The sequence below is a fragment of the Phoxinus phoxinus genome (assembly GCF_949152265.1).
Source record: "Phoxinus phoxinus genome assembly, chromosome: 19".
NCBI classification, from domain to species: domain Eukaryota; kingdom Metazoa; phylum Chordata; class Actinopteri; order Cypriniformes; family Leuciscidae; genus Phoxinus; species Phoxinus phoxinus.
Genome location: NC_136894.1, coordinates 7,360,985 through 7,373,757, shown reverse-complemented (window position 1 = coordinate 7,373,757; position 12,773 = coordinate 7,360,985). Strand labels below are relative to the sequence as shown.

Below are 12,773 nucleotides of genomic sequence, written 5' to 3'. Positions count from 1 at the left end.
TACCTCAGTCATGTTTCCTCAAGGTAATTATTTTACATTGATAAAAGGAGCACTAAAGAGGTTGAGAGATATGGAAGACAGAAGGGACACTGTCCTTTCTCCCTGGGTTAGAAGTGCACGATATAGATTAGAAGAGCGGGCAGGTAAACTTTACTTCTGGCTGGATGAGAAAGAGGAAACAAGCACTATGGCTAGATGACAGGAACCATTAGGGAATTCCTAACAAGGGAGGAGAAAAAGGGGGGAGTTTACATCACTACCGATTGCACTAAAAGCCTACTTTCAGCAAGTCTGATATCCTTAAATGACAAATAGTACTTTGTTGCCGTTTTTAAGGACAGCTATTTTGTAGTTGATCTTAAACTGAAAACATCCAAATGAGAATTCAGACAACAAAAGGGACACTTCAACTTGACCATAAGTTGGACTTATAAGTTGAACTGATTTTTTGGGGTTATAAACACTTGCTATTTCCACTTCATGCATTTTTGCTGATTAGATAGCTGTTCACATGTTAAGTCCGCAAGACGAAACAAATATCATAACACATCACTTAAAGTTAATCTTTAAAAACACCAATAATTTAATAACATTCTTTGAGACTTTAGCAAATCTCAAAACAAAAATCTTTAGCATTTATCAGTTATCAGACATTTCTGAAATAATTACCACCTTATCGCTATTAGCCAACATGCTAATAGGTGGATCCCTATTGAGCAGTCACTTCAGGTGCAATAAAAGTACTTAGTATCATCTATGCGTTTTCTGTTGCTAAAATTTAAACAACTGATTAAGTAATTCAGTAATTAAGTTCCTAATTAATAAATACTCTGCATGACTGTATTTTTATCTAACAAAAAGGCAAAACACTAAAGTATATGAAGGTTATTATTAAGTATGTGGAGGTTATTATAAGTTATTTTTTTAAGCCAAGTCCACACAATATTAGTGTCTGTTTGCATGCAAAGCCTGATCTAGACTATTAGTCTTAAAGGGATAGTTGCCCTAAAATGAAAATTCGGCCATACTTTACTCACCCTCATGTCATTTCAACCCTGTATGACTTAGGGTTTCTCTCGAAACACAAAAGAAAATATTTTGAAGAATGCTAGTAACCAGATAGTTTTGATTACCATTGACTTCCATTGCATTTACTCACCGTCATGTCATTCCAAACCTGTGCGACTCTGGGTTTCTCTTGGAAAACAAAAGAAGATGTTTTAAAGAATGTATAATCAGACAGTTTTGGTTACCATTGACTTTCATTGCATGGAGAAAAACAAACAAAAACAAACACGGAGTCTCAAAATATCTTCTTTTATGTTCCACAGAAGGATTTTTTTTTATCAGTAACTATTATGTGGTTTATGGGTAAGTGAACAGAGTAAAATCTTAATTAGTGGAGAATGACAAGGCTTTATAATCTCAAAAACAAAAAACAATAATAGTAGTAGTATTAATAATTGCCTACTACACAGAAAATGACTGACAGGCAGAGGCAGACACGCATGGACTCACATGCAGACAAGCACACAAACTGTAAATGTCTGGACGCTGCCGATAAGAGCTCCACTTTCACTGATTGTTATCTCAGAGCATTGAATGTTTCGGCCTCTCCTACCCCTCAAATGTTTATTCACGTGCGACACAGGATGAGAACCGCAGACTTAAGAGATAATTGGGATTGAAAGGGTTCAACAACTGAAAAAAAAAATCATAGTTTTACTTTGTTTTTCTTTTAAAAAATAATTTTCTATTTTCAAACCAGCAGGCGGGAGAGCAATTTCCTCCACAGCAGGGGCAACAAAATCCAAAAACCCAAACAATCATGTTAGAATAAATAACGTAAACTCCCTGAGTTAAAAATCCCAGGCATAATTCCAAATTCCTTACATGGATGGATATTAAGGGCCACAGCTTTTATTTTAGTGTGGAAAAGACAAAAGAAAAAAAACATTGCAGGCACCAGCACTGTGGTTTGAACTATGCACACAAGGGGGCAACATTTTTGAAAAACAGTCAACAATAATGCAAGCCATTGTGATGCCCAGACTAACCTCCCTGTCTAGACAACAAAAACGACCGAAAATGTAAAAACAAAATGGAAAATTATCCATTATCCAACAAAAAAACAAATCAGTGCAACAAAACTGCAACAGATGTTAAGAAAAAGCAAGCGCTTATAGTCCATTCTTCGCATCACCAGTGTCCACTGAGACTTTGTTTGACAGTAAATAAAAGCATGCCATGAATCTTCATCATACACTCAATGCAATTCACCCAACTGACTCACTGGGAAAAACACTGACCTCTGTCAATTTCTATGTCCTGGTTTGGATCGTACATGACCCTGGTTGAAAGTATCATCCCGTAACGACCCTTCAACATGCACAAGTGCCCCGTCTCACCTATAGTTTCCTGAGAAACCATGTCAACACCTGGCCTCAATGACAACAGGAATCCCTCCCTAAACAGCTGCTTCCACTAACGTCATTTTACCAAATTTAGAGATATTTTTTTATTCTCAGATTGTCTGGAATGGAGAATCTCTAAAATCATTCCTCGGTCATTTATGCTAAAAAAGCTGTTCCATAATGAGAAATATAACCTCAGTTTATAAAGAATATAATGTGCCAAGCATAACAAGAAAGGCAAAAAGAATCGGTTTGAAACACCAGAAATCCCAGAAAAACTGCTTGCATTCTTTAACTAAACTTACAAAAACGGAAGCAAAATTAAGACAGAAATATAATGTGTGCACTACATGAAACAGGCTGTCAAAAAGTTGAATAAATACTGTGCTGTCAACGTATGTGTAAAGGCTATGCCAACAGACTGCATTTTATGTGGGGAGAATGAGGCTGACATTATAAAGGAACATTTTTGAAAACAGAGACATTTGTTCCTCAGAAAAAAAGCTGTGCAAAAGAAAACACCACCAGTCTATCTGTTTTTGAGAGCAGCGAAAGACATGCCAGAAAAACAAAGCGCTCTAACACTGCGCAAACACCAAACATAAAAATATGAACTTTAGACCACCCATGGAGGTGGCAAACTTACAAATGAGCCCAAACAGACTTTCTGTGACAAGTACAAGGCTGAGAAGCTGGGTGAAATATCTGGAAATTTGATGTGGTTTTCCAAATGAGCACATCATCTGCAGAGTACAGCAGTGTTATCCATCTCAATTTGAGGGTTTGAGTTCATGATTTAATTAGGAGTGCCTGACTCATGGTACTTAGCGAATTAGTGCCCAATGGAATCAGAACAATAGCTTTAACTCTTGCTGAATGTTGTAGAGAAATGAAGACACCAAGAAGAAACACAGGTACTTCATAATGTGATTTTAGGGGGCACTGAGTCCATCAGATGTGCCCCCATGAAAGACAGATCATTACTGTTAATAACAGTCACTTAGGCAATGCCCTTAAAGGGAGAACTATGTATCAACAAATCAGTTTGCAATTACCATAAACTTTCCAATGTTGCACCTACAAATCAGATTTACAGTTTTGAGTTGTAAGCATGATTGAGAGCATCTTCAGAACAGGTAAAGCAATTCCATAAAAAAAGAACTACATATTTGTATGACTGTAAATGAAATTAAAATGTAGTCACTCATATAATTCAACCACACTACATGTTCTGTGACGCACAGAAATCACCAGATTTTTGTTAAATTCTTGTCTCGCCACAAACACAGTCATTTGTAGACCATGTTTGTTTGTTTCAGGGTGGTTTTCTCTCCAAAAGTATTTGGCAGTGTAGCACTACGTCCACCACAAACTTAACAGGTTTCAGGTTTGAAGCCTTTAAATACAGTAGTATGAAGAACTTGAACTTTTAATCTGAGAACTGTTGATTAATCCTCGCCCTTCTCCAGGAGTAATTAGCAAGACAATTAAGCAGTCAAAACAGTGCTTCTAAAAAGGTTTTAGAAATCGGCTGTCCAGACCAAAAGGCCAATCTTTTCTTTGATGTTGGTGGCTAGCTTTTTGACAATGGGCTGAAAGGTTAGAATGGTTAAGATTCTGATTGATGGTTTCAGGATATCCTCGACTGTTAACCCGATCTTATCTGTGGCCTGTACCTCTACTAATTAACAGGCAGTATGCAGAACATCTGACAATCTTGGCGCCAAGAATCCAGAAGTGTTCTAACAAGTAACCATGCACAGAACAGAGGACTCTACCAAGATTTCCACTATTCACTCATTTCCCAGGACATTTCAAATTTCATGAAGACAAGAATAAAAGACAAGGATCACAGATTCAAGGCTTAAAGTAATACTCTCTCTAGAAAACTGTATAGTAATTTTAATTTTGTTTTAATTAACTAGGCTGCTATATATTATTGACAGAATTCAGTCGTAATACAGTGTAATTCAAAATACTTCTCTCACGTGTCAAAACTCAGCATCCGTGAACATTGCGCTTTCTGCGACTAACCTTAAATGGATAGTTCACCCTAAAATTAAAATGATTATCATTTACTCACCCTGGTGTTGTTCTTATGCAGCATGCTTTCTTTTTCAGTCTACAAAAGGAGAAATAAAAAAAAGTCCCAAATAATGGCAGTGAAGAGTAATCAACATTAAGATTTGAATTTTTTTTAAAAGTATCACAGAATGATTCCATGCAACACGTGTCATATATCCTACATGTTCTTCAGGGTTTGGTTAAAAAAAAAGAAACAAAAGAAAAAGAAAAAGTTGTATGTATTATTTAATGAAAATCTTGACCGTGGCCATGGTCTTCAGTGCATGGCTGCACGGCATGCGTGTTCATGAGACTCTATTACAACTGCAGTTCACTCCGACTCGCACAAAAAAAGCACACAAGTTGCGAGAAATCAAGATTAATAAAAACATGACATCAAATACAATGCCTAGAAATCCCCAAAAAGTATCTGTGTACTTTCTTCTCTGAGTTGAATATATCCAGACCTGAACTCAGGTTGTCAGAGACAGTCAGAATGACAGTTGACAGATGTGAATGCAATAACTTCTTGTTGCGACGAACACAACGGATATTCACCTCAGAGAAAAAAGTACCTGGATTGTATTTCATGCCGCGATTTTCTTTGTCTTGATTTCTCAAAACGTGTGTGCTTTTTCTGGGCGAGTCGGAGTGAACTGCGGCGCTAATAGAGTCTCACGAACACGTACGTCGAGTGGGATTTTTTTTTTATTCTCCTTTTGTGGTCTGAAAAAGATAGAAGGGCATACAACACTAAACACCAGGCCAGGGTGAGTAAATGACGACTTATTTTTCATTTTAGGGTGAACTAAAATGTATTGTTTCAGACCATTAGTAAACTGTTTGTTCTTCAATGAATAAGAACATTTTAAAAATGAAAGAATTTTCCAAGACAACAAGATTTTTCAGGACATTTGACATTTTTCTCTCATTTTCCATGTGTTTTCTAGGACTGAAAAATTGGTCATTCATTTTCCAAAATTTCCAGGATGCGTGGGAACCCTGTCAAAGATTAAGGACGACTGATGTGTCTCAATACTCCTTAGATGTCCTAAGAGACAGATGTTACTCTGGATCTGAAGTTTAGCATTTCAGAGAAGAAACATTTTATTTGTGTGGGGATTGTCGTCTTGTTAAATGGATCATCACACCCAAATCTTCATACTGTCAACATTATGAAGAACTGGTTTATCATCCATTTCAACTCACTGAAAGCTAATAAAAACTCACATTCGCATAGGGTCAGTTCTGTAGGTGGAGATAGGAATATATGTGTATACATTACCTCTCAGAAAACCGCATTAAAGCTTGGAAGACAATGGGGAGGAGACATAGTCAATCCATATGGTATATTCAAATATTTACACTGTGTGCAAATTGTTATGAAGGTCATTTTAAACTTGTCCACCACCGATTGACATTAGAAGTGCCAAGTCAAAATTGTTGATCATTTAAGAAGTTTACAGTACATGCCCTAGAGACAAAGAAGGTTCTTGTAGCTTTGAATGAGCAAGAGCAATAACAAATTCAGATATCTTCTCCTGAACATTAAATAGGCCATTGTCTACTAGGAAAACATAAGGTTTCACAATGGCATTTTGATTGAAGGTTGATCTAGGGTCAACTGAATAGGTGGCACCGACAACAGTATAAGCACTCTTATAATATTATTTTTGTTGGTTGACAGAGCATCAACATTAACCGAGCAGATCTGCATGGGCTATGACAAACCTGAAAAGGACCTCAGCTAGGAAATTAGATTGGTCAAATTTTTTTTTGCTTAAATTAGATTTTAAAATTACCATTTTGAAACCGGTGAGCTGAATGTATTAAGAGAACACAATGATATGTTTTTTTCTTCTGGTTGTCTTGTATAAGTGGGACATTTCAGAGCTTGTTTTGCAGCAGACCATCTTTCCCTATTTTCTATATGGATGGTTAATGTTATAACTAGTTTAAAAAAAAAAACTTTAAGTGATACAAGTATTTCGGCCAAAAATTTTAATTTGTCATTTACTCACCTGCATTTTGTTACAAACCTAATCTTTCTTCGGTGGAAGATATATTTAGAATTGTCTCAGAATATTTACCAACTGTTTGGTTACTAACATACTTAAAAATATCTTATTTTGTGTTCCGGAGAAGAAAGACATCATGCAGGTTTGAAGTGGCATGAGAGTTAGTAAATGATGACAGCATTTTTGGGTGAAATATTCCTTTAATTTTCTCATCAGTTTCTTGTCCTGTTGATCAAGAGCAGGGGTGTCCAATCCAACTTCTGGATGGCCACCGTTATGCTGAGTTTCTAGTAATGCCTCGGACAGGACAAAAAATAAATTTGATCACTTCAGAAAGATGACAAAAAACAATAGCACAATGTTTTTGGCTTTGATTTGAAGTCCAACACTGTGTTAACAGTACAATAGACATTAGCTTACAGGAGCTATTATGCCTGATGGATGACAGGAATGCGTACCATTCATGTCATCTAGTCTCAGCCTCACACGTCATGCCCACGGACTGAACGTCTGATGCATATGGCACACTTAACAGGAAACACTTCAGGATATTCGAAGTCGTCATCTGATTGGTTGAATTCTACAGGATTTCCGGGAGACGTGTGTGTCTTGTTCTTTTAAGGTCCACCTTGAAACAAAGATGCCATGATGCCAAACCCCCTCATGGAAGAAGAACGCTGTTGTGTTTACTACTGAGACAATGAGTGCTTATCAGGATCAACTAAACGCTTGATTTTCAAAAGTATGTAAAGTTTGCAACATAGACTCTTCAAAATACGTCCAAGAGTTTTAACACACTGGTCTGTTATTGTAGGGACATCAGCGTTATATTTTCACACCCATAAACATGACGCGGCACAAAACAAACTGTGATTGGTTGGCCTCTGGGTGGTCCTTGGCCAATGAATAAAGTCCAGACCTTCTGCCGTCAGTCTCTTCTACGCGAGACTACCTGGCATCAAGCAGGTGAAAAAGGTAAAAGTTCCTGTAAACTAATGTCCACTGTCCACTTGACTTCAAAGTAAAGCCAAAAACATTTAACTGTTTAAAGGCTTTAGCCATTACTGCTTTCTTATGTGAAAATGTCACAATTTTTCAGAAAAAAAATCTGTTTTGCCCTATCCAAAGGGTTGGCAGTTCTAATTCTTTGTCCGTATGTAATAATCATTAATTCTTTACCCAATTGACAGACTTTAGCTATTATCATACCTCATGTGCAAGGCATGCAGTAGAGATATGGGAGATTGTGTTGTCTTTTTGATGTCAAAAGCCATAAAAACCAGAAACAGAGATTTAACATAGCCAAATGCCAGCACAAACAAACACTTTCATCTGCATCTATCTGTACTCTGCTCATCTGGCCGAGTCTGTGTAAATAACTTGTAAAGTAAGCAATATCCTTGACTTGAAAGAATGATTTTCATAAACCATTTTGAAAGACATTTCATTGGCTAAACTCATCCGAATGAACTTGAATGCCACTTCGAAGAATTTATAAGTACACTGATTAAATACATACCAATATATGGATAACATTTGACCTCAGCTAAAGCAACATAACAGGATACCTTGGTATTCTTTCACTGCTGAGATTTCTATACAATATTTTTAATTATTTAACACTTAAACTTAAACACAACTAAATTACACAAAAAGCCGTAATGTTTCCCCTCATTCTACATACTTCTTTCCCAGTCATTTTAAAACCTAATCCATGGCCCAACCATTGGACTGCATTCCCCTCCAGACCATTCACATGGAACTGGTTAGAACAACATTCCTTCCATGGAGAAAATAGTTGGCAAACTTTTAATACAAAATCATAAACGGGAGATCTTTTCTAATCACATCCTGTGTCATTTTCTGTCTCCTTAATCTCTTCCTAGAGTTTTCACATTCTGAAAGAAAAACAAGGAAGAGACTTCTTTTTTTTAACAGGAAAAAAGGACAGATGATTTTGCTTTTCAGCTGACACTGGGAGGATGGGAGTGTTCTAAAGGGTGGAAAATATTAAACCTCTTGCTTTCTGTGTATACAGCTAAAGAGACCGAATGCAGTGTAATTGTCTTGTGTACTTTGGCCTGCTAATGTTCAGATGAAAAATGCTCATGCGCTCATAGCCGCAGCACAGCGATATGTTACATGAGTTAGTTGGCTTTGTGAAAATATACAGGGCTGCTAAAAATTACCCTTCACATTCAGAGGGCATTTCTTTCTCTGTTCAAATTTTCTTGTTCTGTTCTACAACCGCAATTACATATTTTCCAGCAATAGGAGCTCCCTAGAAATGAAGGGACTGGGATAGGCCTATACCGTGTTCTATGGTTTTAATACGGCTGCAACAACTCAATAAAATTGTTAATTGACTATGAAAATAATGGACAAAGAATTTCATTATACATAAGTCAGGTCTGTGCACAATGCACCTTACACCTCCATCTGAATCGTGCAATTGGCAAAAAATTTTTTACGCCGCTTCTTGCACGTCTCATGACACTTTTAAGGTGAATTGTTCAGTGAATGAGGCTAAAAGCATTCATATTTATCCGAAAAAGATGAACAGGAATGAAGTTTTATTACAGTATCATGGTAGTCCGAAAGCGAAATGTCCGATGTAGGTGGACGCAAATCTAAAATAGGTTGGTCTGAAGTAGCTACATTACTCATAGGTGTGGTTTGGGTGTAACGTGTAATAAACCAATCAGAGCGTCATCTCACATTCCCTTTAAGAGCAGGCGTGCTTGTTCAATGGCGGATTGCTATTATAACGGCAGATTTGCCAGGCACACGCAACTTACATGATGGTAAAGGTGATTTTGCAGTCTTCAGGATTTTTTTCCTGGTTCTTGATGGACAACCCACTTTGTCAGATGTCCTTATATACCTGCTATGTGTCTTGCCACTATTGATCAAACAGGTTTGATCCGTTATTACTACAATTGGCCTGAATAATGTTGGTAAATGTGTAAGCTAGATTTATGCCTATTTTTCCACATCTTCATGGACACCACAATGATTTCCCTCATGTGGTAATATTTTTCCTTGTAATTATGTATGGTTTGCAAAAATGGGAACAGCTGCGTCTGTGTAGGTGAGAGAAGCAAAGTGTATGCGCGTTGTGCACACGCTACATTATGGCCAAGCATGCGCCCTTAAAATAGCATCTGAGTAACGCGCCACTGACTTCAGACTAGGTTTTTCTTAGTCTGTGGCGGAATTCTTTTCTGAAACAGCAAAATAGCACTAGGGAGCGTTTGCGCCGGTACACACATCCTCTTTTCGCAAATTTGGAAAATCTGAGCATGTCAAGCCCATTTCATCACCTGGTCACCTGTTGGGTTTTAAATCTATTATAAAACACCATTCCTCAAATACAAATTATCTTCTATAACCCCAAGTATCTTTTACACTCCATAAGGTTTCAAGCTCAGGTCTTCTGATAAAGTCATCTGACAAACATCCAGTTGTTCAGGGTGGACTCTACACCACCAATTATTATATTTATTTTAACACATGACTATTATTTAAAATATTCTATAGCAAGTTTGTATCTGGCGTTTACACAATTGGTTAAATATGAGCAAGTTAATTTGAAATTTGGTTCCTATCAAGGTTTCTTCCTGATCCTACTAAACCAGAGATTTTTCCCTTGCAAGTTGCAACTGTTGTCTTTGGCTTGACTTTATTCTCCTTCTTTTTGACTTTAAAGGCTGCTTTGGAGCAATATGTATTGTGAAAGCGCTATATAAACAGAATTGGGTGTATGAAAACTGCCAAGAACTGGTTGGTAAAAAAAACTAAATTAAATAAATAGAGAAACTGTACAATAACCAAGCTTTTATATTAACAGTCCTTGTCTTGATTGACAGACCCATTAGCTGTAATTACTGAGGTAGGCATGCATGCAAGCAAAAGGTAAGCCAACTCTAATCTTCCTCAAGAGCAAATTTTTATCCTCTAAAAAAAGAACATCTGTCCATTCCAGCATATATTGTTAAAACCTCAAACTATTTAACACAGGGCTAATTCTTCTTCTTTATTCAATATGTTTTGTTCAAAATAATCATTAATAATAATCATAATTATAACGAAATAATCATTTCATCTTTAATGTATGTGAATTTACTAAATATAGTCAGAAATATTTATAATATCTAGTTACCCATTAGCAAGTGAATTTCACAGATTTCGCAACATGAGACGATTCAAAAACCTTCAAAAAGTAGCATGCTATGCCAGTATCATGGTACAGTAATGGTATCAGATGGTAATATCATGGTGGTAATACCATAACACTAGATATTTAACTATATACTTCATATTTATCTAGTACTTAAAGAATACCATGGTAATACCATAATAGCTTACATGTAATGTCAAGCCGTACTGTCAAGCTACTGTACTATAAGCGTTTGTGTACTAATATGGTGCATTTGTTAGGAAAATGCTTTTTGCAGTACAGACGCCTTAAGAAGATGCACGACACGTGCAGGTGTTGTACTTCATAACGATCGTCTAGAAAAATAATAGGATGCATTTACAGGTAGAGTTTCATTTGATTGCACCAGTGCTCTTTTGTTATCCAAGTTATGAAGAATCCTGTTGTTTATCCTGAAAGAAGCTGCTACAAACAATCCCGTTCATGAGTGAGTAAACTGCCTTAATGATCAAAATGCATCATGAACCGATTTGGTGAAGATCTCCGGTATGAGGATAACTATTTGGACAAGATTGAATGATTCACAGAAAAATGGACTCAACGCCACTCATTAATTATCGATATGAGCATTCTGTCTTAATAATTCTGAATAGCGAAACGATTTTACCATTTTGTTGGCCAATTATAATTGAGTCTAACACAGCTTAACACCGATTGATAGAGCTAGTCCAAAAATTCATAATTGACCTCATAACAAAAGTACAAATTAAAAATGATTATTATTTATTTTTTCATCCAAATGGCTGTTAAATGGACAGTTAACTCAAAAATTGAAATGCTGTCATCCTTTACTCACCCGCATGTCGGAAGTTTTGAAGAATGTTGGTAACCATTCAACCATGGATTGACTTCAACTTTGATGGATTGACAGTCAAACAGCAACGACAACAAAAACATGAGACATTTCTCAAATTCTCATTTGATGTTTCACTGAAGAAAGAATATCATACAGTTTTGGAACAACATAAGGGCGAGTAAATTTTGACAATTTTTTTAATCTCTTTAATGCTGTATTATTTTTGTTTGCAAGCTAATTTTACCTATATGAAGTGAGACAAAGTGAGTGAGACAGTAATGATGTGTGATTCCTCATTGTGAAGCTGTAAATTAAGGAATGTAAGCACACGGAAAATAAGGATGGATGATTTTCCAGAAGGACTGCAAACATTAGCAGACATTCAAGCTGTATATTTCTGTTGCAAAATGAAAATAAGTATAAACGTGGACCCAAGGCTTTTTGGCAGACAAAGCTGCCTGACTTTGTCTGCCTGTCTTTCAAAACAGTCTAAATATGTACAAAATTGTCAAATATGGGGTGGAACACGTCCTTCACTTGTTCATTCATATGTGAGAACCAATAAGTGAATTAAAACACTGATGTAGCCAATTACCACTCCCTATGTAAATACTAGTCTTTGTGGTGGTTTGTATGGTTATACATTTATTTTGTTCATAATTCTTTACTATGTGTCATGGTTATTCACTGACAAATTATTCTCTAACAAAAACCAACATGAATGCTTGAACATCAAATCTCAAAGCAGGAGGACCCTCTTTATCTTGTATGACAACTCATCTTACATTTTATAGAATACACGATTTCAGATTTTTCCTCATTTAGCCAGTGCAAGTAGACATTTAATTTAGGATTATTCTTTATCAATCTTATGAATATGAAAATAGATCACATTTAAAATCCAAACAAACGAGCAAAACCCATGATGATTACTTAAATGTGCTTCCAACGGTAGACCTCAGAATCAACAAGCATAAAAATGAAAATCTGAGGCAGAGGCAGATTCCAGCAAAGTCAAACAAATGTTAATGAATCCACTGCAGGAGCAGTAAGAGATCTTATTATTTGTCTCTGATTCTCAGCTGATAAGAGCCATTTGACATGCTCTCGATCTCCTGGTACAGTGGCTAAGACGCCAAGCTGTGTGTGAACGCTCTGGAGGGGGTGTGAAATCCAGCACTAGGGTCACAGACTGTTACGCCCTCTGCAACAATGGCCATATTGATACACCCCTTCAGATTGTGCCCACTTTGGTTTGACCC

General features: G+C 36.6%; 1 protein-coding gene across 2 annotated transcripts in view; it reads right to left on the bottom strand.

The window, feature by feature from the left end:
- The window catches only part of col8a2 (collagen, type VIII, alpha 2), a 101,468-nt gene that overhangs the window by 57,433 nt on the left and 31,262 nt on the right, over nt 1–12,773 (bottom strand). The gene's annotated exons all lie outside the window — the stretch shown is intronic.